Source organism: Erpetoichthys calabaricus, chromosome 10 (genome assembly GCF_900747795.2).
Source record: "Erpetoichthys calabaricus chromosome 10, fErpCal1.3, whole genome shotgun sequence".
Lineage (NCBI taxonomy): Eukaryota > Metazoa > Chordata > Cladistia > Polypteriformes > Polypteridae > Erpetoichthys > Erpetoichthys calabaricus.
In genome coordinates, this window is record NC_041403.2 from 110,548,637 (window position 1) to 110,574,780 (window position 26,144).

Below are 26,144 nucleotides of genomic sequence, written 5' to 3' on the forward strand. Positions count from 1 at the left end.
AATGTTTAATATTATGAAAGAAATTAGTACAGTGAGGCTGTTACTGTAAAATGAGTTGAACAAAAACATGGGGACATAGTTGCAAACTTATTGAGGGTAAATTTCGCACAAACATTAGCAAGCTTTTCTTCACAAAGAGGCCATAGACACAGCAGTCTTGTCAGTAGATGGGAAACATTTCTGTAATTTGGATATTTATAGTTTTGCTACAGTTCTTCGTATTCACTGTTTTCAACAGTGTTTTCTGCCACTATATATAGTAGCAGAATATCCACAACTCGAACTGTTTACTTTACCTGGACTTAACAAAGGTGAAAGTTTGTCAAAAAAAAAATTATACACAATTCAACACAAGAAAAATCTACATTAGCACTAGAATTACCAAAGCCTACGAAAAAACTCATAATTCCGCCCGACCTTAAATCCCTTCGCACCTCTCCATCAGCATCTTTTGTCTTGTAAATGTGTCGATCAACACAAGCAGCAAACAGCCTGCTATCCCATCCTCCCACCGCCGCAGAAAGGGCAAAAAGGTCTCCCAGTTCAAGCCTTGTTTAGCTGTGAGTGAGGTACCGGGAGCTGTATAGGGTAAATAATATATTGTTATTTGGAACACATGCATTTCATGTGTGTACCGTTTCTACAACAATCTAAACACATCATTAAAACAGAAAAGTTTTTCATATTTTAGTAATAAATGACAAAATGTTGACAAGAAGTGTATAATGTGTGAATGCTCAAGTCCAAATATCAAATAAACACTTTCACAAAAAGTACAAGTATAATACAACAGCTTCCGCGGTGCAGCTGTAATAACTGCTTACTTGTAATCAAGAGGGTCCCAGTGTAAATTTATAGTACTTGTAAAAGTTAGCGTTTTTTTTTTTTTTCACTTTTATCCTCTTAGTCATGATCACGATACAACCCCCCCCACACACACACCATCACCACCACCACCCCCAGATCTGACGCTATTAGTTTTGATTTGCAACTGGGAATAACTGTGGATGTGACTGGTGTTTTGAGACAATGGAACTGTAAATTCTCTGATCTGGAGGGATAAAAGCTGACACACAAACGCTGGTGAATCTGCCTTCTTGGTATATCATTGTCACTTGAATTTTTTTAATTCAGTTTTATTGAGTGTTCCTGCTCACTCTGAATTAGTATGCACCTTATGGTCCATGGTGTCAAAGCCACACTGACAAAAAAACAGAGACATAGGTATATATGATATTTGGAATAATTCATTTTATGACCTGTATATTACATTTCAGAAAACATTGTGGCACTGATGCAACATTATTCACATTTAATTTTTTTTCCCCCCATCTTGCCCAGTCTCCACATTTTGGTGCATGGTGCTGTTTCTTTTGTACTCCAGGACATGCAGAGGAAAGAATAGTACAGAACGGTCAGTTGACTGCTATATGCAATCATCAAATTCAAATGTTAACAGTTCCCACACACCTAAGGACTGTCCTTCCTACATTTACTACATGTGTGCCTGTTGCAATGTACACACTTTTGTTTTTTGCTGCGGTTCCTATTACATTGAAGGGGCACCTGAAACTGACTGACTGTGCTTTCCTGAGGGAATTGGCGGTCTTGAAACAGAAGCTTGTCGATGTTGCATCCTCTATTACTTTATCCACCACCTTTTCTTGTAAGAAGTGACGACGAAATTCCTCTGCAAGGTGATCCAAGAACACTCTTCTTTTCTCAGTGGCCCCGTGCATGCCTTGTATAATACATGTGCGTTGATCGCGCCAGGCCAAGCATGTTGTAGCACACAGCAACCGGCCACCTGCATGTTCCTGCTAGCACTGAATAAGCTCACGCCTTCTGGTTCATAATGTCAATGCAGCACCGGGAAAAAAAGACAGAGACAAATATATGTGACATTTTGAAGAAATCATTTTATGACCTGAATAGTACCAATCAAAAAATACTGTCACACTAATGCAATATTATTTGAAATTGAAAAGCGTCAGATCGGGTGTAAATGTATGGTACAGTAATCCCTCGCTACTTCGCGGTTCACTTTTCGTGGATTCACGACTTTGCGGGTTTTTAAATACAAGTGATTGCCCGACTATCGCAGAAGTTATGTTCCAGACCCATCAGCAACAGGAGAAAATCCGCGATATAGAAAGACCATATAAATAAACATTTTTATAGTTTAAGCCTTAAAATACCCATCCCACATGCTTTAAACACATGTAAACTTATAAAACACACTTTGTTAACACATATGATATGTGGATGTCGGGCTAAGGATATGAGTAACATCTCACTATTATAAAACATTTTAACTTCACGCAAGACAAGACAGTGAGACAGGAAAATAGGTGATGTACAGGCTTTTAAATTATTGACATGCAGAGCGACAAGCAGCACAAAGCTAGCACAAAGTCCACTTCTCCTTAGCGTTCATTCAGCTCCCCACCCCCTTGACAATGCGAAGTGGCAGGAGCGTACTGCGCATCTGGGGAGGGGGGTTTGAGTGAACGTGCGTTCAGCCCTCACACACCCCCACTCCTCCTCCTCCTTCCGAACGCGCAGAGCGACAAGCAGGCATTTTGGCAGAAGCAGAACAAAGTCCATTTCTGCTCTGCTCAGAGTTCAGCTGCCCCCCTTCACAAAGCGAGTGCAGACATATTGACGTCTGATCGCTGCGTGCAGTGTCCAGTGTTGGTCTGCAGTGTTTAAGAATGTAGAAACTGTTTAAGAGCATAGGAAGTGTTTATAAGAGCGTGGGAAAGGTTAACAAGAGAGTGAGAAAGGTTTATAAGAGTGTGGGAAGGGTTTATAAAGCCTTAAAATATGTATAAATAATAAAATAAATATAGGTCGCTACTTCGCGGATTTTTACCTATCGCGGGGGGATCTGGAATGTAACCCCCGCGATAGGTGAGGGATTACTGTATTTGTAAAAGTTATCTTTTTTATCAGTTTTATTCACTCAGTCATGTTCACACTCTCACCCCCACTCCTGATGTGACCCTAACTAACAGCATCAGAATAAATTTAAGGTGGAACAGAATTTCGGGTTGTTTTGTAGGATTTGGTAATTCTGGTGTTTAAAGCTGTGATATTAAATTTATACAGATATCAAGGGATGAATTTAAGTCACTTTTGACTTCAACGTTTACAACAGGTGCACAGAATGGTTATCATGAGCGTCCAGACACTTTTGATTACAGCAAACTACTACTTGAACAACGTTGGCTAAACATTGCACTGCGCGTGCCGTTTCAATTTCTTCTCGAAGTGCAGCCAGTGTAGTTGGTTTCATTCATACAAGTAACAGCATCTTCTGAGATAAAGTCATACTACACATCGTTACCATAATTAGATTCAACTTTGGAAAAGTCAAGAGATAACAACTATTAAAGTATGTATACCTTTTTTGGTCCTCTCTGTATATAAATAAAATTGTAAGGCATTCATGCCAATTACGTGAAATGGCTGGATTGATTTTCATGAAATATTGCATATGTTGCCATTGGTCCAACTTAAAATAGAGGGTACAGTAATCCCACCTCCATCGCGGGGGTTGCGTTCCAGAGCCACCCGCGAAGTAGGAAAATCCGCGAAGTAGAAACCATATGTTTATATGGTTATTTTTAGAATGTCATGCTTGGGTCACAGATTTGCGCAGAAACACAGGAGGTTGTAGAGAGACAGGAACGTTATTCAAACACTGCAAACAAACATTTGTCTCTTTTTCAAAAGTTTAAACTGTGCTCCATGACAAGACAGAGATGACAGTTCTGTCTCACAATTAAAAGAATGCAAACATATCTTCCTTTTCAAAGGAGTGCAAAGCAAGCAGTCAAAAAAAAAATCAATACGGCTTTTAAGTATGCGAAGCACCGCCGGTACAAAGCTGTTGAAGGCGGCAGCTCACACCCCCTCTGTCAGGAGCAGGAAGAGAGAGAGAGAGAGAGATAGCGAGAGACAGATAAAAAAAATCAATACGTGCCCTTTGAGCTTTTAAGTATGCGAAGCTCCGTGCAGCCTGTCCTTCAGGAAGCAGCTGCACACAGCCCCCCTGCTCACACCCCCCTACGTCAGCGCAAGAGAGAGAGAGAGAGAGAGAGAGAGACAAAGTAAGCTGGATAGCTTTTCAGCCATCTGCCAATAGCGTCCCTTGTATGAAATCAACTGGGCAAACCAACTGAGGAAGCATGTACCAGAAATTAAAAGACCTATTGTCCGCAGAAACCCGCGAAGCAGCGAAAAATCCGCGATATATATTTAAATATGCTTACATATAAAATCCGCGATGGAGTGAAGCCGCGAAAGGCGAAGCGCGATATAGCGAGGGATCACTGTATATGGAATATCAGGGAGATTGGTTGTAATAGAGGAGGACACCCTAAAAACCAAGTGCCAACATGGGGACAACAATTTTCATCATATAGCAGGAGTGTGCTGGGGCTGATAGGAGGACGCCATTATTGGCATGCAGAAAGTTCTTTTATGGCCAAAGTTGGATCTCATCTACGATCACAGCTACAGCACTACCCTCTTGACTAATTTCAATAATAGTTTTTTATAATCTTGCTAGGTTAGAACTTATTTTAACCATATACTAAGTTAAACCGAGCTACGCTGGGTTTCCAAATGACAGCCTTTGCCCGTCTGTTTTCACCTAGACACTTTTCTGGGAAATATACGGGTCCAAAAGAGGTGTACTATGTTATCAAACCATCAAAAAACATTTAAAACTCCACAACACCCTTTTTTAGTGAGTTTCAAAACCACATGTAAATTTAACATGGCAAAAGGGAATCGTTTTGCTTATCATTACCTATTATTTTGTGATGGTATATTGTAAGTGGGTTTAGAAAATGGTTGGATGGATGAATACTTTAAATAACAATGGGGCAAGATTCAGGCCATTGATGAAGGACAGTGGTGGCCCACTCTGTGTTATTCAAATGTGCAGATAGGAATTTCATTGTACATGTTAATACATAACAATTTCTCTGAAATAAACTGAATGATGCTACAAAGGAAAACCTTAAATTTTGGGAAAGAGCCAACAGTATTGTACAACATTACTAAGTGGGATAGAGTTAAGCCGTGATGAAACAGAAGGAAACACATTTTTTTGTCTATTCCAAGTCTGCTGTTTGAAATATGGTAGAAAGAGACTGACAGAGAAAAGCGTTAGTAAGTTTTACTGTTTCTTGATGGCAGACATTTTTTAAGTCCATTTTATAATAAGACACTTATATTTTTAGGCTTTGATTTCAATATAGCATTGAAATTTGTAGCAATTTTAAATCAATATTGAATGAATAATATATAATACTAGGGGCCTCTGCCCCCTGCTCACTTCGCTCGGGGGATAATCCATCCATCCATTATCCAACCCAATATATCCTAACTACAGGGTCACAGGGGTCTGCTGGAGCCAATCCTAGCATGCAAGGCAGGAAACAAACCCTGGGCAGGGCGCCAGCCCACTGCAGGGCGTGCACACACACACACATCAAGCACACACTAGGGACAATTTAGAATCACCAATCCACCCAACCTGCATGTCTTTGGACTGTGGGAAGAAGCACCCGGAGGAAAGCCATGCAGACACAGAGAGAACATGCAAACTCCACGCAGGGAGGACCCTGGAAGCGAACCCAGGTCTCCTAACTGCGAGGCAGCAGCGCTGCCCACTGCGCCACTGTGCCGCTGTTTGGTTAATTGGATATACAACTTTAAAAGCTTTTTTTTTCCTTTGTAATTGTTTCAATTTCATTAGTTGCACTTTTACTTTAAAGGTTTATTAAAAACAATATTTGGAATTACCTTTTCTTCAAAATCGCAGAGTATTTTGAATCTGTTTTTGGAGACACATTGTGACAATGCAACGTATAATCGCCCGTGAGTGAATATTGTTTCTGTTTCTCTAATAAATAATCTGACTTTTTCTAATGGTTGTCCCTGTGATTTGTTAATTGTCATAGTAAAAGCTATTCTTACGGTAGGCCTAAACTGTAAACATACGAATACGAATGGCATATCACGATCTCCTTTGGTGTCTAATGTTATTCGCGGAATATATACATCACCTTTCTTGTCGCCTGTTAAAATTTTTCTCCACGCTGCTCTTTCTTCTTTGCGTTGTTTCATCTAGAACGTATTGTCCTTATATGCTTTATACAGTATGTGCTGAGAGCACATGATCTGTGCTTGCTACGGATTTACAATTTAAAGAGATTGTTATTTTCATGGGAATTGTTACATATGCATTATTTTCACTTTTACGTTAAAAAGTTTTGTAAAAACAAATCGGGGGGGGCGGGGCGGTCGGCTGAACGCACGCTAAGCGTCGGATCATCAGCTGTCTTTCTGCTGCTGGCGAGCTGCCTGTTCTGCTTGTCGCATGTCGTTGTTTTAAGAGCTGGGAGCACATGATGCGTGTCTGCCAAAAGCAATCCAACAATTGCTTGGTTAGATGTCTGTGGACTTGTTTTAAATGATGGCTCACTGCCTCACAACCTCACGTGACGTTGTAAAAACAATAATTGTCCTTTATTTCCGGCCCTGGGCGTGGTTAAATCTCTTTCTTGCAGGACGTATGACACTACTCCCGTTGTAAAGGTGGGTGGGGGCGGGCAGCTGCTGTCACGGCGTGTCTTGCAAGAATCTCATGTTCTATATCCCCGCGACACGTGCCGTGGCCATTCTCTTTCGTCTCGCGGGTCTTTTATTTGTCTTCCGTGATGATCACATATCTTCTCCTAGTCATTCCATCCCACAGGATTTTCTTTTATAATAGAGAGATATGAATGAATGATATATTTGTAACATACTGAATAAAGGCACTGGTAAATTCCCCTGTAATAATAAAGAGACATGTAGTGACGTCTGCCTCAACTATTTTTAATTCTTTCCTTGGTTCATGGATTCAAAAAGCCAGTCATTTTATTAATATTAGATTAAGCATCTATTTGTGAAATCACAGTAAACGAGACAATACAAAAAAAATTAGCATTCATAGTTCCAACCCAGCAAGAAGTTATGGCAATTATTATATCCAATCATATACAAAAAAAAAAAACAAATTCTCCACTCAGGAGAGCAGAGAAATTGATAGAGAGGTAATGTAGATGACAGATAAAATAGCAATGACAAAGGGGTCACCATTCAAAAACAATAAATGTTTGCTTTCTTATCTTAACCCATTATATAAATATACCCAGATAATGTAATGTACTTTAGGTAGTAGTGTGTATATGCTAGTAGGATCTTTAAAAAGGTTTAATCTGTGGGAGAAGTCAGATTGCATGACCCGTTTAAGAAGGCAGAATCAATAAGGTTTATTAATCTGACAAGAATAACTGCTCATCATAACAAATTGACCTGAAGTTATACTAAGGAGTTAGTTACACACCAATATATTTATAGTCAGTACTAAATAACTTTGTGTAAGAAGCAGTCATTTATTTCATATTTTTATAATAAAAGCATTTTTTCTCTAATACACTCAGGAAGAAGCTGAAACTTGTTGATATTTACAGTAGCTGGATTTGAAGGCAGGATGGTTGTCTAGATGAGCAGCACAGTCTGTGAGGCACAATTTTATTTATCTTTGCAACAGGCAGAAAAGCCGGCAACAGTTTAATGCAATAACCCTGCGCAAACTGTATACTATTAAAACAGGAATAAGGAGCAAAATAGCTTCATTTTCGATATAATCGTTTAAGTACATACTGAATATGATAAATGAATTTCTCCCACACCACACTTTACTAAAAAATGTATTAATGTTTAAAGAAAGTTTAAATTCATAACTTTTTAAAACATACTCTCTCTCTGCTTCTCTGTATAATCTTGGTCTAGGAGCTTCTAAAAGCATTACAAGAAAAAAAGTGTTTTTTGATTGAGTGCAAAATCAGTTATTCAAGGCTTCCTTCACTTCAATATCATCCACAAATCAATGACCTCTCCAAGCCGTGATGCCATTTCCTCAATCATTCTTCTGTCAGAGAATGATGGCTGTAGCTTCTGTTCTCGCCCCTCATTAGTGGCTGATGCTAAGAGATTGTCCTGAGTGCACTGCATCTCTTACACTTGTCCAACCACTTTTGAACATCTATGTCCACTTCTGTGTTGGCAAGATAAAACATTATCTCCACATTGAGTGTGTAAATGGGTGCAAATGTCTGCTCTTTTAATGCCTTCTGCCTACAAAACCCATACCACACCTTTCTGTTCTTCAGATTGATAGGCACACAGGAAATTCACACACCGGTAGCAAGGTCAACAGCACCAAACCACCAATGATACTCAGCTGACTACCTCATAAATGAGTGTGCTGAAGAACCCAATATATTTGCAGAATATTAACAGGGTAAAAAATAGTTAATATGTTTTGTGAATAGATAATGTTTAATACAATGGAACATTCCATTTGGGACTTTGTGTGGTTATTTGGGTTTATGTACACCTTTTTTGGGGTTAGCAGGATTCATGAAAGGGCGAATGATTTGTGGATGAAAATTTGGAATTTGTAATGCTTTCATAATTTGGAAGTGATTCATGTTTACATTTCTTTTGTGCCATTCTCATGTTGGAAGTGCGCCCACAGGAGGAACTACATGGACTTTGTTGACCGTAAAATGAAATTCTTAACTGACATTACTGGGATTTCTCAACTTGTTTATGGTTTAAAAATGGGCTTTGTTTTAGCATTCTTGTTTGATTTGGGTAAGGTTTAACTGAATTATTAATACAACATGTAGGCTGGGAAAAGTTAAATTTTTTTGTGTTCCCCCTAATGAACTCTTGTGATGAGTCTCTGTGCCCGTGCTGGATTTTAGCGTGCCCCCCCTAACCCCTCTCCCCAATACGACAGCCTATAGTTTAAGTTAGACCTACAACCAGGCACATGCACAATTCTGTGAAAATTGTTTCTGCTATTTTGGTAATACATTGATGAATTTAAAAACCTAGTGAAGACAGCTTAACTGACAATATTTGACCATTTATTATGTCTAGCTTGATTATGACATGGGTTTCAGGGTAGACCCCTGGAGTACCTGATAATTCCATAGGAGTAAATGCACAACTGTGCTGGGGAAACTTTCTCTGCTTAGTTTATGACATATTGTAAAAGTATGTGAACCTGGTGAGCACACAAAGGTGTAAAATTATACAATGCTATCATTTAATACCAAATAGTATCTGATAAACTATATGTATGTATTGAAGCATGGCAGTGGCATCATCATGTTATTGGGTGCTTCTCGGCAACAGGGACGGGAAGACTGGTCAGAATTGAGGGAAGGATGAATGTAGCCAGATACAGAGATACCTGCTCCATAGCGGGTGTGACCTCAGACTGGCGTGACTGTTTACCTATCAACACAACAATGACCCAAATCATACAGACAAGACAACTCCGGAGTGGCTTCAGGAAACGTCTCTGTCTGTGCTTGAGTTGACCAGCTAAAACCCAGACTTAAATCCTATGGAACATCTGTGGAGAGACCTGAACATGGCAGTGTATGTGTAATCTAACCAAGCAGCTTCCCATGTAATCTAATAGTGTTTGAGAGACTCTGAAAATGAAAAATGGGTGAAACTACACATATTCAGATGTGCATGGTTTGTACAGTCTTATCCAAGAAGACTTGAATCTGTAATTGCTGCCAAAAGCCTTCTACAAAGTACTAAATTAAGGATCTGAACACTTATATGAATACTAGAGTTCAGTTATGGACTTGTAAGAAATTTTCAAAGCTTTCTGAAAACATGTTTTCACTTTGTCATTATGGGTTACTGAGTGTAAATTGATGGACAAAAATGGCAAATTCTTCCATTTATAAACAACAAAAATGTACAGAAACTGAAGGGGCATGAATTCTTTCAGAATCCACAGTACATGGAGCATCTTCCCAGTTTTACTGAATTTTCAGCAACAATGAAACAAGAAGGCCCCTATACTGTGTAAAGGTTATGGGTTATCAGTGTTCAAAAGTAATTAATGTATAATTATGGATGTCATGTTTCAATCTGTTGCTCCCTGCTTCTTTGAATAAATGTTCAAGTCAAGGTTTCTGTAAATAAGCAAGAATATAAACATGCACTCAACACAAGTGCTCATTTGTCCTTGAAATAACCCAATGCTTCCTTCACAACACTCATAGAGTAAAAGAATTAAATTCAGCTGCACTTCCGTTTGTTAACCGAGGATGGTGCATATTAAAAATATTGTGTGGTTAATTAAAAAATAACAAATATCGAATGTTTGCAAAATGAATATGTGAAGTGAGTTTTTTTTAGGAAGTTATAGCATATGGCATAAGGAAATTACATCTGCATCAGTAATAACTGCTGTTTGTCTGCAGGAAAGTATGAGTTCCTTTAAAACTTTTTGAGAACTGTTTACTTCAATATAAGATAAACCTTCTTCCCAGGATCGCAGCTATTGAATTTCTTCTATCACTTTACTAAATAGACAGTCAAACAGTTTTACGTCTTCCTAGATTATTGGAAACAATTTTAGAATTTCTATGGCATTTGTAACACATTCATAAGTATGTTTAGTCTTAAATCAACATTAATGTTATAGTGAAATATAGAGTATAGAGTTTTCTATCAGTAAATTGTCAATTATGGTTCCAGTTATCAGCCTGCTATCAATGTAATTAATGCTCAAAAGGTCTAGCTTCATTCCCAGTGGATACATGCTGGAACTCGGCCTCTGAGTTTTGCAATCTGAATGTTCTGTCAGTAAATCAGCAGATAAAGTTTTTGAGCAAAATATGTGCATAAAATAAAATCATGTACATGTGAGAAAAGATCTCAGTGATAAACTTTGAATACATCAGAGATTTGACATCCGCAGATCAGATAAGGATTTGCACTCATAGCCGTCCTTTTCTCCCGTTGCATCGATTACGCATGAGTTCCGACCTCAAAGGCCATGGCCTAGCAAAGCTGGAAGTGGACCTAGTGACAGAAAGAAACACTGCTGGCCTTTGAGGACCCAAAATTACACCAACATATGACAGTGATTATTCCTTTTTGATGAGCATTCTTTAAAAGTTAGCCTAATAGAAATATATACCATTATTTTTACTTCCTTAACTTGTGGAGGGTGTATCCTGTAGCAAAGCCCTAACTTTTTTCATGAAAGCCCCTTTCAGTCAATAAGCCTTAAAAACAAGTGTAAAGACAACAAGCTACGCAAACCCACCAAGACATGGAATCGTTTAAATCAAGGCGCTGCGCTACCTTCTTCCAGATCGGCCCTAAGCATATAATACAACCGATAATATGTTGCGCTTATTTATCTGGTGTACTGAAATTTTCGTGCGTTTAACGGCTGAAATCCGATGTGGTTTGTGCCCTTCAGAATGGAAAAAGTTTGCATTTACCTTTTTAATATGAGAAATCGCCCCGTAAATGCACACGTTTTAATGCACACATGTTAATATGTATGCTTGCACAGTATTAAAAGACACTCAACAATTAACGTCATTTACCTTCGTTCCCGCGTTTGAGTCGTGCTGTAAATTCTTACTGTGAAATATAATTGAGAAATGATTTGGTGAATGAAGTTGTGAAGAAGGCAGAGCTGGAGTATTACGTCACTTCATTAACGAAAATGCCGTGATTGGGGGGGGGGGGGGGGGGGGAGTCTGGGGGTCGACGGAGAGCTGAAGGCGGATGACGGAGATAGGAGGGTGGATGATGGAATACGGACATCGGAGAACTGAGAGTGGATGGTGGTGGAAGGAAGGAGGGGGGGAGGGGTGATGGGGGATTCCTCGCAGGGAAGAGGAATATTTTGCCAAAGATAATAGGAAGAATGGAGTTTTCTCGGAGGGAGGAGGATGTCCTAAAATGTACACTGTAATAACTTAACACTTGATGTTTTGTTAAAGAGCATACTCTAGTTAAACAGATAATAGGCAACTTCCATAGTCATATTGCTTTCTAGGGATATATAAACCAAAGCTTTGAAAACAATAGTAAGTCAAGCAAACTTAATTATTACAGTAATCCAGAACAAATTTATATCATAAAGACGAAATTGGTCTTATAGACCAAAAGCAGTAAACTGGAGTCAGATTAATGGCCCATTCTCCTACTCTATCTTTGGTTTAAGAGACATGAGGCTGTAAAAGAACTGGGTTAATTGACTAAAGTCATGACCAGGTAAAAATGCCTGCACGTTGACTGCCCAACCTAATCAAACAGTAAATATTAAATGTGGTAGTGTTATGTAATATTTTATCCTCTCATAATGAACAAATTGTTTATCAAACTGTATTGAAATCGAGCGTATTAACTTTTTTGGTAGGCTTTAAGTGCCTATTGCTATAGCCTATGTAAACTAATGCTAAGCTAGCCTTTTAGAATATACGATTAGAGAAAACATGTAATTTGAATATTGCTCATACTGTATAACAAACTTGTCCAAAACGAAGAATGAAAACAAAAGATGCTCACACTGCAATCTATAATTCAAGTGCCTTACAATTTGGATGAAACTGTCAGTTCAAAATCGTACTGGTAAATGCAGTTTTGTTTTCAATTGATCATATTGTAATTCTCCTCACACTACACTATTCTGTTAGTGTTTCTAGGAAAGTTAATGTGACAATTTTAAGGATTTTATGTGTGAAATGGGCAAGTGCATTAAACAACATTCCAATTACACGCATGTTAACCACGTAAAAAAAAAAATGTCTTGCAACAATATAATTGCATCAAAATCAGATATCAGTGTTATCTTGGCTTTAATGAACATAATGCAGGCCTTTGAACGAAACAAAATGTTAACTGTCTTGCACATTGGTGCAATCGGTATATCAAAATATATGCAATTACACTTTGTTAGATACTGATATTGTTTTGTATGAGCAATGTGTTGTGTTAATTGAGACATATTTTAAACTGTATGTGTAACACAACTCACTTTGTCTTAGCGAGATGAATTGAGAAAGAAGAGCAAAGTGGAAGTTGGAGGCTGATTATTTACAAGGTTATTTGTTTATTGATCTTGCATAATACTCTGTTTTAAAATTAAATTAATTTAAACAAGAATGTAACAGAACTAAGTCAAAGTTTACAATTGAAAATTTTCCTACTTTTTGAAACTGTATTAGGAATAATAATGATAGTCTGTGGATAACTAAGTTTATTGTTTGATATAAGCTTAACACTAGAATCCCTGAAGCCTACAAGAAATGTCGCAATCCCGGGCCACCTTAAATTCCTTCACACCCCTCCATGAGCATCTTTTGTTTTGCAAATGTATTGATCAGCACAAGCATCAAGCAGCCTGCTATCCCATCCCTCCAGCAACGCAGCTCAAGCTCTCCCAGCTCAAGTCTCTTTATCGGGGTATGAGGTGCCTGGAATTGTATAGGGTAAATAATATACAGTTATTTGGAATACATACATTTCAACACAACGATCTGTGTAAGTGTAGTATGACAGGAAATGAGGGGCAAGAAATGCTGAACACAAAACTAAAACAGAAACTTTTTCCACGTTATAGTAATAATGATGTGGTGTATAATGTGTGAAGACTTTAGTCCAAAGGTCACAAAATGGCGGTCAAAATTCTATAGAGTAGAGCAAAAAATGTGTTTAATGTAGGTTTCATTAAGGCAAAAGAAGATATCGATTCAAATAAATATTTCTTTAGAAATTGTATTGCCAAAAACATCCAAGTCCATCCATCCATCCATTTTCCAACCAGCAAGTCGACAAGATAAAATGTTCTTCAGATAAAATCACGGTCAGCTCTCTTACCTGATGTTTATGCATTGGAGGAAACTAGAAATCTTTGTGATCTTTTTGGTTTAAGCTTTTCCCTCAGTCAAAAAGGGCTACAGAGATTTCAAAGTGCACCCAGAATTCCCTATTAAGAATGGCCTACTAAAACTTCAGCAAACAGTTTGCTATCAGTAGTGCAGATTGTGAAGGGGACTTTTCTGAAATGAACAAAGTGATAATAATATCTTTCACATACAGCAAAAACAGAAAATGTGTCTGCATTGACCATTTCATTTGTTTGGTTGGGCCACCACTTGACGTTTGGGATCCAACAAATTTTGTTAGAAAGTGGCTTCTAAACAGATGATGTGCTAATCATGTGGCATTTAGAGAAAGGAGTTGCTGTGTCCTAAGCTGTTCATATGCACTGTTTTGGGAGCTGTTCTGATTTAAGATGTGTAGAATAGTCACATTCAGACTATCAGTTCCCCCACCTTCCAAATTCCAATTTAACTCCTGAGTGGGATGGAGGTGAGGTGTTTCTTGGATGGGTTGATTGGGGGGATCTCCGCGCAGGATTTTTCTTAGGGCCTAATTAATTGAGATTAATTGTAAATGGTTTAAAAAATAAGTTCCTTTCTTGCTTGCACACACTTACTTTAAGACTCAAACTCTTGGCATGTAGGCTAAAACAAATTTTGTTTAATTTTTAAATGTTATTTACCCTCATAAGTCAGTGTCACATTACATGAATTCTAGTCAGAGGAGATGTCAGACTTGATGCCTGCGATAGCTGATTTCATTGCCTGAGGAATTCACATTATATGAAATAGGTATTGTAGAGGATGAGAAATGAGATGATTCTGTGATGAATTTCCAGCCAAATTTCACATTTCCAAAATCACAAATTTCAAATGGCCAATAATGTGCTGCTTGACAGAGCTGGTGCTGAACAAATACTTCCCAGATGTGTCGCGACACATAAAACACAAGACATCAGACAGTCGAGCCTCTCTTCTTTTTGTGAAGTCCAAAACACAAGTATTCTTTATTCCTTGTTGGTGCACTACATGCATTGTACATCTAGGTGAGCATGCGTTTGGTGTCAGCTCTCGCATACACAGAGCCTATCCCTACATTTTAAATAAGCACAGTAATCAGTATCTGAATCAGAAGTTAAAACAAACACACTGAAAGAGTGGGTAGGGAATTTCTAACCAAAGAAAATAAGCGGACATCTTAGTCACAAAAATGTTTTTGAGGTTTTTGCTTATGCAGTTGAGAGGGAACTCAAGCCACAAATACACTGTACAGCTAAAACACAGTTCAACATACAGTATGTGACTCAGTCCAGTAACAATTTCAATTTAATCCTGACGTTGTGATGTCACCTTGACATCCTGATATTGTGTATGTTTTAGAAACAATTATATTTTGTAATGAGGTGCCAGGTTAACAAGCCATTAGAGAGAAATGGGGAATTAAAAAGATGGTAGATGAGGAGGGTGGCCTGGCCATTTCCTTCTGGGAGAATAACTCACAATGGTGGTATGCAAATCACTTTAGATACCTGTGGATGAAAAGCTGGCAGAATGCATTATACTCTGCAGATGTGTGGGGTGCCTCAGTAGGATCATACACCAAGGAACCAACACAAAGGGGATAGACTTGTAGCCTGGGTGCAAACAGTGCTTCCCCAGGAATCAAGGGAGCAGGTACTCCAGTAGATGACACTGATGCCTACCCCTTTAGAAAATGGGGTGAGATTTCACTCAATTAATTATCTATCTTTCTTTAGCAATAGTAATTAATCAAATAATTCAGCAAAGTCCCTATGTTATTTACCCTGCCTCTCTCTGCTGCTCTCCGGCCTTTAGACTCCAGAGCACTCATTTAAAAAAACAGAATAATACAATTTATTGATAAACACAAGGAATATAGAAATATGATAACTGTATCTCTCTCTCTCTCTCTCTCTCTCTATATATATATATATATATATATATATATATACAGTATATATCCATCCATCCATCCTCTTCCGCTTATCTGAAATCAGGTCACGGGGGCAGCAGCTTGAGCAGAGATACCCAGACTTCCCTCTCCCCGGCCACTTCTTCTAGCTCTTCCGGGAGAATTCCGAGGCGTTCCCAGGCCAGCCGGGAGACATAGTCCTGGGTCTTCCCTGGGGCCTCCTTCTGGTTGGACGTGCCCGGAACATCTCACCAGGGAGGCGTCCAGGAGGCATCCTGATCAGATGCCTGAGCCACCTCATCTGACTCCTCTCGATGCGGAGGAGCAGCGGCTCTACTCTGAGCCCCTCCCGGATGACTGAGCTTCTCACCCTATCTTTAAGGGAGAGCCCAGTATATATATATATATATATATATATATATATATATATATATATATATATATATATATATATATATATATATATATATATATATATAATCCAACGTCTGTCTGTCATTCTGTATGTCTGTCTACTTTTCACAAAAGAAGTATTTAATGGATTTAGATTAGTTTTTTTTCTATAATTTGCCTAAACATTCCAGTTGATTTTGTGACATTTCTCATTGCGCTAAGTATCATAGTCCACTAGCGGTACCAATTTATTTGTGCAAATCTGAAAGAGTGGCTGCGGGCCGAGGGGCGTGGTCCTCCTCACTCAAGCACCAGCCTCCATTCGAATCGGTCTACCTCTTACCGTATGTTGGAGCGTACCTTGCCTCTGCTTAGCTAGTGATTTCTGTTTAACAGACATGATCATCTACAGAGGAGTAACGTTTGATGGTTTTGAGAGAGAGATCAGAGCTACGTGTATTTTAGAGGGTAGCTGCTGATTGCCAGAGATATCACAGCCATGTGCTTTTCTCCCCATGTGGGAGAACACAATCAGATACAGTGCCAATGTTCGACATTGGAGAGTACCTACCTTCCACTTTGCCAGAATTACATTTTTTACATTTTTTTTATTGATTTTTAAAGTTTGTCCTGTTTTACTACTGCATGAGCAGAACCATGGGGGAGAGCTAGTGTTAACATATAAAACAGGATGCAGACAGACTAGACAAACAAACATATAACACAGAGAGGCTGGCTGTTTACTTGGTATTTAGAGAGTTTTATGATACCAAGTTTTTTTGTCTAATGTTGTGTGAAGTTGTTGCTTTCTTGTTGCTCCGGGTTCAAGCAGAGGATCTGTCTTGGATTGGCATGGACTATTTCTCTTTTTTGTGGTGTTCTGTGATGCTGCTTTCTCAACTTGCTTTCTGCTGTTTGGCTATTTGGTGTGTCATCTGCAACACCACTGGGGAAAAGCACTACTCTTTCTGGCACAATTGTTCAGATGTTTAAATTTCCTGCTTGAATTAATGGCTCTCCCCGTGTCTGCGTGGGTTTCCTCCGGGCACTCTGGTTTCCTCCCACAGTCCAAAGACATGCCAGTTAGGTGGATTGGCGATTCTATATTGGCCCTAGTGTGTGCTTGGTGTGTGGGTGTGTTTGTGTGTGTCCTGCGGTGGGTTGGCACCCTGCCCGGGATTGGTTCCTGCCTTGTGCCCTGTGTTGGCTGGGATTAGCTCCAGCAGACCCCCGTGACCCTGTGTTCGGATTCAGTGGGTTGGAAAATGGATGGATGGATTAATGGCTACTCCTTGGCCTTTTCAGACTACTAGCCTACAGCTTTGGCTTGGTGGACTGGATCTCAGCTTTTCTCCACATCAGGTTCAGAGGCTCCTCAAAGTGTTCCTTCCACTGTCAGACAACATCCTCAGTCCAGTTCAACCTTCCCTTTCTGCTTTGCCTGATGGTTTGCTAGATCCTCTTTGAGCCTAATCTATAGTCGCTTTCCATGGTTTCTTTATGCTCCTCCCATACCTGGATTTTTGATTCCCTGACCACCAAGACCGCAGCCCTTTTGGCCTGTCAGTATCTCTCTGCTGCTTCAGGAATCTCCTGTGCTAGATAAACATAGAAGGCTTCCTTTTAAAGTTGTTATTTTACCTTCTTTTACTGTTTATCTATACCTTGTGTATGTATTTTGTACAATAAAAATTATTTTTGATTGAGTTTGTTTTTAAGAACCTTGTTTTTAGTGCTGTGCCCCTACAGATTATATTACGTTTCTTTGCTGTAGTCAGTATACTGTATGTGCAAAGTATTAGTAAGAATTCTGTTGTCCTTTTGGCATATGACAATAAGCCAATTAAATTAAAGTGAATATTGTTTTACTTTTTATACTTAGCTGCACATGCCACATTCACTAGCATTTACATCAGCCACATTCTTAAATAACCACCATGTGCAAAAGAATAACAGAAAAGACTTAGGCTGTGTTTATACCAATGGAATGATATGCTAATACCAAGAAAGCAAGAAAGTGCACTTTTCTTGCCCAAAGGGCTTTTAATTTTTGGTTGACATTGAAGATATGATTCCTTATAGCCTTTTCCGGCCATGCCTGTAGATATTTCTTCAAATACTTCTTTATTTCTTTGATATCCATCTAGTTTTGCCAACAGAGAAGCAATCCTCTCAAAAGTGAAATTTGATATGCCACATTCTTGTAGCCCAGTGGCCTGTTTTTTCTATTCATTTTCATCTATCATTACTTTAGGCAAAAACCCAGAGAAAAAATAATTTCAGCTTTTTTTAAAAAATGATGTGAGTGTTTTCACAAAGGTCACACTATAAAAATTGGAATCAAATATAAATTGAAATCATCTGTTCAGATTCAAGGACTGCATTCTATTTTTATTTTTTCTGTTTACAGATTTGAGAAAAAAAAAAAGATCTTAAACGAAGAAAAAAAAATAATTCAGAACTACATCAGATTAAACTGATAGCACAAATATAGCCAAATGGCGTAGGATTTAAAGTGTATTTTCAGGCTTCAAAATGGAGTTTCAGAAAGTTGATGTGAGCAGTGATCATTTAGTTTATGATTTATGCATGTAAAAATGCAAGCTTTAAGAAGTAAATGACAATGGTGTCAAAATTCCCAGAATAGTTTAAAAAACTTTAATTGTAAACAGACCCTCACAACACGTTTGGGCCTACCACGCCTGACCGGCATCCTCCCCCACCATCGAAGCCAACTCACCACCAGGTGGTGATCAGTTGACAGCTCCGCCCCTCTCTTCACCCGAGTGTCCAAGACATGTGGCCGCAAGTCCGACGACACGACCACAAAGTCGATCATCGAACTGAGGCCTAGGGTGTCCTGGTGCCAAGTGCACATATGAACACCCCTATGCTTGAACATGGTGTTCGTTATGGACAATCCGTGACGAGCACAGAAGTCCAATAACAAAACACCACTCGGGTTCAGATCGGGGGGGCCATTCCTCCCAATCACGCCCTTCCAGGTCTCACTGTCATTGCCCACGTGAGCATTGAAGTCTCCCAGCAGAACGAGGGAGTCCCCAGAAGGTATGCCCTCCAGCACCCCCTCCAGGGACTCCAAAAAGGGTGGGTACTCCGAACTGCTGTTTGGTGCATACGCACAAACAACAGTTAGGACCCGTCCCCCCACCCGAAGGTGAAGGGAGGCTACCCTCTCGTCCACCGGGGTAAACCCCAATGTACAGGCTCCAAGTCGGGGGGCAATAAGTATACCCACACCCGCTCGGCGCCTCTCACCGGGGGCAACTCCAGAGTGGTACAGAGTCCAGCCCCTCTCAAGGAGATTGGTTCCATAGTCCAAGCTGTGCGTCGAGGTGAGTCCGACTATATCTAGCCGGAACCTCTCAACTTCGCGCACTAGCTCAGGCTCCTTCCCCTTCAGAGAGATGACATTCCACGTCCCAAGAGCCAGCTTCTGTAGCCGAGGATCAGACCGCCAAGGTCCCCGCCTTCGGCCACCACCCAACTCACACTGCACCTGACCTCCTTGGCCCCTCCCATAGGTGGTGAGCCCATGGGAAGGGGGACCCACGTTGCCTCTTTGGGCTGTGCCCGGCTGAGCCCCATGGGTGCAGGCCCGGCCACCAGGCGCTCGCCGGAACGTCTGGCAGAGCCCCCTGTCAGAAGTAGCTTCAACTCCCACCTCCGGCAGAACTTCGACCACATCCCGAGGGAGGTGGGGGACATTGAGTCCGAATGGGCCATGTTCCGTGCCTCTATTGTTGAGGCAACTGACTGGAGCTGTGGCCGTAAGGTGGTCGGTGCCTGTCGTGGCGGCAATCCCCGAACCCGTTGGTGGACACCAGCGGTGAAGGATGCCATCAAGCTGAAGAAGGAGTCCTACAGGACCCTTTTGTCCTGTGGGACCCTGGAGGCAGCTGATAGGTACCGGCAGGCCAAGCGGAATGCGGCTTTGGTGGTTGCTGAGGCAAAAACTCGGGCGTGGGAGGAGTTTGGGGAGGCCATGGACAACGACTTTCGGACGGCTTCAAGGAGATTCTGGTCCACCATCTGGCGTCTCAGGAGGGGGAGGCAGTGCAGTGTCAACACTGTATATGGTGGGAATGGTGCGCTGCTGACCTCAACTTGGGACGTTGTGGGTCGGTGGGGGGAGTACTTCGAAGACCTCCTCAATCCCATTAACATGCCTTCCAATGAGGAAGCAGAGCCTGGGGACTCAGAGGTGGGCTCCCCCATCTCTGGGACTGAGGTCACCGAAGTGGTCAAAAAACTCCTTGGTGGCAGGGCCCCGGGGGTGGATGAGATACGCCCGGAGTTCCTCAAGGCTCTGGATGTTGTAGGATTGTCTTGGTTGACACGCCTCTGCAACATCGCATGGACATCAGGGACAGTGCCTCTGGATTGGCAGACAGGGGTGGTGGTCCCCCTCTTTAAGAAGGGGGATCGGAGGGTGTGTTCCAACTATAGAGGGATCACACTCCTCAGCCTCCCTGGAAAAGTCTATTCAGGGGTCCTGGAGAGGAGGGTCCGTCGGATAGTCGAGCCTCGGATTCAGGAGGAACAGTGTGGTTTTCATCCTGGTCGCGGAACAGTGGACCAGCTCTATACCCTTAGCAGGGTCCTGGAGGGTGCATGGGAGTTTGCCCAACCAGTCTACATGTGTTTTGTGGACTTGGAAAAGGCATTCGACCGTGTCCCTCGGGGAATCCTGTGGGGGGTACTCCGAGAGTATGGGGTACCGGCCCCCCTGATAAGGGCTGTTCGGTCCCTGTACGATCGGTGCCAGAGCTTGGTCCGCATTGCCGGCAGTAAGTCGAACCCGTTTCCAGTGAGAGTTGGACTCCGCCAGGGCTGCCCTTTGTCACCGATTCTGTTCATAACTTTTATGGACAGAATTTCTAGGCGCAGCCAGGGCGTTGAGGGGGTCCGGTTTGGTGGGCTCAGGATTGGGTCACTGCTTTTTGCAGATGATGTTGTCCTGTTTGCTTCATCAGGCCGTGATCTTCAGCTCTCTCTGGATCGGTTCGCAGCCGAGTGTGAAGCGGCTGGGATGAGAATCAGCACCTCCAAATCCGAGACCATGGTCCTCAGCCGGAAAAGGGTGGAGTGCCCTCTCAGCGAGATCCTTCCCCAAGTGGAGGAGTTCAAGTATCTCGGGGTCTTGTTCACGAGTGAGGGAAGAATGGAGCGTGAGATTGACAGGCGGATCGGTGCGGCATCTGCAGTAATGCGGGCGCTGCATCGGTCTGTCAAGGTGAAAAAGGAGCTGAGCCGCAAGGCGAAGCTCTCAATTTACCAGTCGATCTATGTTCCTACCCTCACCTATGGTTATGAGCTATGGGTAGTGACCGAAAGAACGAGATCGCGAATACAAGCGGCTGAAATGAGTTTCTTCCGCAGGGTGTCTGGGCTTCCCTTAAAGATAGGGTGAGAAGCTCAGTCATCCGGGAGGGGCTTCTCCGCATCGAGAGGAGTCAGATGAGGTGGCTCGGGCATCTGATCAGGATGCCTCCTGGACGCCTCCCTGGTGAGGTGTTCCGGGCACGTCTAACCGGGAGGAGGCCCCGGGGAAGACCCAGGACACGCTGGAGGGACTATGTCTCTCGACTGGCCTGGGAACGCCTTGGGATTCTCCCGGAAGAGCTAGAAGAAGTGGCCGGGAAGAGGGAAGTCTGGGCATCTCTGCTCAAGCTGCTGCCCCCGCGACCCGACCTCGGATAAGCGGGAGACAATGGATGGATGGATGGATGGATGGATGGATAATTGTAAACAATCCCCTTTTAGTAACATTCAAAATACTCTCCGTAAGATGCAATATTTGTACACTGAAGTGCTGAGGTGTCTAAGGGAAAGCTTCAGGAAAAAACAGAAGTGGTGCACCCAAAACTGGACTGACAACACACCTACTCACACCACGTTGTCAGTCAAAGAGTTTGGTTGCTGCTTTTCACAAGACCTCACTCCCTGTCACTTCTTTTTCTTCCTGTAATTAAAATTGAGAATGAAGGGAAGAAGATTTGCTACCGTGTTAGAAATCCAAACGCACCTAAATGTTACGTACATTGTCTAACTTGTTATTTTGTGCAGGAGTCAGTTAATCAGAAACAACAGTCCGCCTCTCTTCTTCTCTTCAGATCTCATCAGGACAGTTGTATTTGTTGCTCTTGTGTTTCTCTCCTCCATGTGTCCTGTGTGGTGCACTTCCAGTTCCCCTCCTAAAAGATACAAGCAGACCACTGCCCTTATTTATCAAGCATCTCAGAGTAGGAGAACTGTCCTAACTGGCTCAGAAATCTCAAAGTGACGCACATTTGGTCCTACTCTTAAGTAAGAGTAAAACATTTTAATAATTTTCATAATTTAGGAAAATCGTACAAGAAAAGAGGGAATCACACACAGTGTCGTCTTAACGCATGGGCATGCTGGGCAGTTGCCCGGGGGCCCCACAAGCATAGGGGCCCCATGCTGTCTGGTTTACCAATTGAGTATTATTTATATGTTGAAATTTATGTGTTTTTTTAAGGCTCATGTTACATTGTTCAAACGTTTGTGTTGATTAATCTTTGAAGTACAGCATGTTTTTTTTAATGTTTGAACACTGATTTTGTTAGAAATACAATAAATATATGTTTAATTTTATCGACCATTTACATTTTTATTCCTGTGAGTGGTTGTGTAGGTAGGGGCCCCAGTACACAGCTTTTCCCGGGGTCCTATAATGCTGTTAAAGCGGCCCTGATCACACAATAAGACATGGAATGCAACTGTGGAAAACAATTTCAATAACAGCACCATGACATTTCCTGTGGCTATAACAGCAGGAAGGCTGTTCTTTTGAAAGTACAACTATAAATAATTAATTGTTAAATAAACATGCCCATTATCGGACTTAACTCTCATTCAGTTTTTGTTCTCTGTATTTCCAACTTAGTGCTCATTCCAGTATTACTTTTGATGTTGTTGTAAAGTGGCAACAATTATGTGCAGCTTAGTGCAATATCCTACCTTTTTATGTTTTCCATCTTCTTTGAATATTATTATTAATATCTTTGTGGTGAATCCTCACACATTAATATCAGAAAACTGCAAATGTGCATCATGATTTTCAAGAAAACTACAAAATGTCATCATGGATATCACTTTGCAGTTTTGGGGTGCAGTAACATCATGGTGTCTTTCATTCGGAAATGTGAACTTTCCCTCCCAGCCTAAGAGTAAGAGTAGGACACTTCATAAATAATTTCCATATCTTACTCAGAGGTAGGACACATTCATATCAAATTCATATCCAGTTGACTCAAACCACCTACAACTGAACACCAGCAAAACCAAGGAGCTGGTGGTGGATTTTAGGAGGAGCAGGCCCCTCATGGACCCCGTGATCATCAGAGGTGACTGTGCGCAGAGGGTACAGACCTATAAATACCTGGGAGTGCAGCTGGATGATAAATTAGACTGGACTGCCAATACTGATGTGCTGTGCAAGAGAGGACAGAGCCGACTATACTTCCTTAGAAGGCTGGCATCTTTCAACATCTGCAATAAGATGCTGCAGACTTTCTATCAGACGGTTGTGGCGAGCACCCTCTTCTATGCGGTGGTGTGCTGGGAAGGCAGCATAAAGAAGAGGGACACCTCACGCCTGCACAAACTGGTGAGGAAGGAAGGCTCTATTGTAGGCATGGAGCTGGACAGTTTGACATCTGTGGCAGAGCGACGGGCGCTGAGCAGGCTTCTGTCAATCATGGAGAATCCACTGCATCCACTAAACAGTGTCATCTCCAGACAGAGGAGCAGCTTCAGCGACAGACTGCTGTCACTGTCCTGCTCCACTGACAGACTGAGGGGATCGTTCCTCCCCCACACTATGGGACTCTTCAACGTAACAGGTAAATGTTAACATTATACAAAGTTATTGTCCGTTATACATTCATTTTTATCACTATTTAATTTAATATTGTTTTTTTATCAGTATGCTGCTGTCTGGGGTATGTGAATTTCCCCTTGGGATTAATAAAGTATCTATCTATCTACTGAAACTTTTAGTGCAATACCTAATTCTAAGACTGTTGATAAACACAGGAACAGGCCTCAAGGTATATAAAGTTCTCAATTCCCACCGTAGTGAATTCCCAGGTGAGGAATACAAACTGTGACAGGATCTGTTGAGTAATTGCTTTGATGGCACAAATACGCAAGACCCAGTTGTGTACCTCATACCTTTTATTTCCAGAATCAGCCTAGTTGCTCTTCTATAGACTTTTTCTACTGCTGCTATGTCTTTTTCTAATATGGACACCAAAGCTTCACACAGTACTCAAGAGCTCAAACTTGTGTACTTGCAAAAAGAGGGTTGAAATATGCACCCGCAATTTTCCATGAAAAAAAAGTGATTTTGAAAAGAAAACTTGAGAGAACTTTTGTACATTTACGGAAGATCTGTCCCATCCATATGCAACATTTTATAAAAAGGGAAACAATGACATTTCGATAAAGTAGGGAAACGGAGCTACTCACACACATAATAATTCATATCACCAATCTGTTTTTATAATGTGCATTGACATGACGAACATATTAAACCTTAAAAGTGATAAATATGATGTCAAAAATGACATTATGTAATTCAAGGGTAATTCACTCCCTGCAATCAGAATGTTATAAATGTCTTGCCCTATTGCCTATTCATACACTAATGGTTTGACACAACATGGCTTGTCTGACACTGCTTGAAGGCTATGCAAACAGTCATATAAAAAGAGAACACATTCTTAGGACAGTCAGATTTTTGTCAATTTAAGCTTCTGAGAGCCATTTTCTTGAAACTATGTGCTGAATTGGGCCTAGCATTAGACAGAAAGCATTAGATGGAATTTGAAAGATTGCTCAAAATTGGGCTACACCTGTTCATTTCCAGGTTTTAACAACGATTGGCATTCTGGAAATAGGCATCCACCATAAGGAACTGGCCGATAGGTTTTATCTAAACCAAGCTTCATTTCCATAATGCACGCTGTGCTGGAAGCCATAAACAATTAATGAGGTACTACATGTAGTTTCCATGTGGTGTGGATTTACAGGCCAACATAAAAAGGCATTATGCAGCAGTGTCTGATTTTCCTAACATAATCAGGGCAGCTGACTGCACTCATATTACAATTAAAGTGGCTAGCGAGAATGAAGCTGCTTTTGTTAACCATACGCAGTAGCATTCCATTAATGTACAAGTCATCTGTGATGCCAAGGTGAGACTGAGAAACGTCAGGACCGCTCTGGCATTATGACACATAATAAGTCATCTCCAATTACAGATGCCAGAATCAGAGAGCATAAATGTGTGTTTTCCCTTCTCCGTTGCACTCTCACTCTGCCAGTGACGAGTGGTCCACTGAGATCAGACGTTTATTTATTTATTGTTTTTTTTCAGGCATGGTGCATGGTCAGGCTGACTACAATAGTAACATTTCTATTTAATATATTTGTATTTGTTGATGATGCTCCTTCATGTGCCACCAAATAAAGATTCTTTGGTTGCCGCTGCTTCAAGGACAAGAACTTATATCTTGTACTCTTCAAAGTTCTACTTTTTGCCTCTCTTCTCTGTTGTTGCCATTGTCTCACCTTAAAGGAAAATCTGTTGATTATAAATGTATAAGGCTGACCAGTGTGGTCCATATATAGCTGTGTCAGGGTGGCACCTGGGAAGGGTTCATGGCATATTCACATACTGTATGCACATTTACAAAATGATTGTGATCTGTAAAGTATAATGGTAAACAAAAGTGCATATACCAGGTTTTAGAAAATTGATTTCTTTTGTCATGTGTATATTTTCACACTTGATTCCACATAAAGGTTTTTAAGTGTGACCTCAGGTGAGGCCTCACCAATGTGATATAAAGCTTAAACACATCCTTCTTTGACTTGTACTGTACACTTTGTTCTATTATAACCTAACATTTGGTTAGTCTTAATGGCTCCTATGTACTGTCTACCGTTGATGGTGACAAGCCCACCGTGAC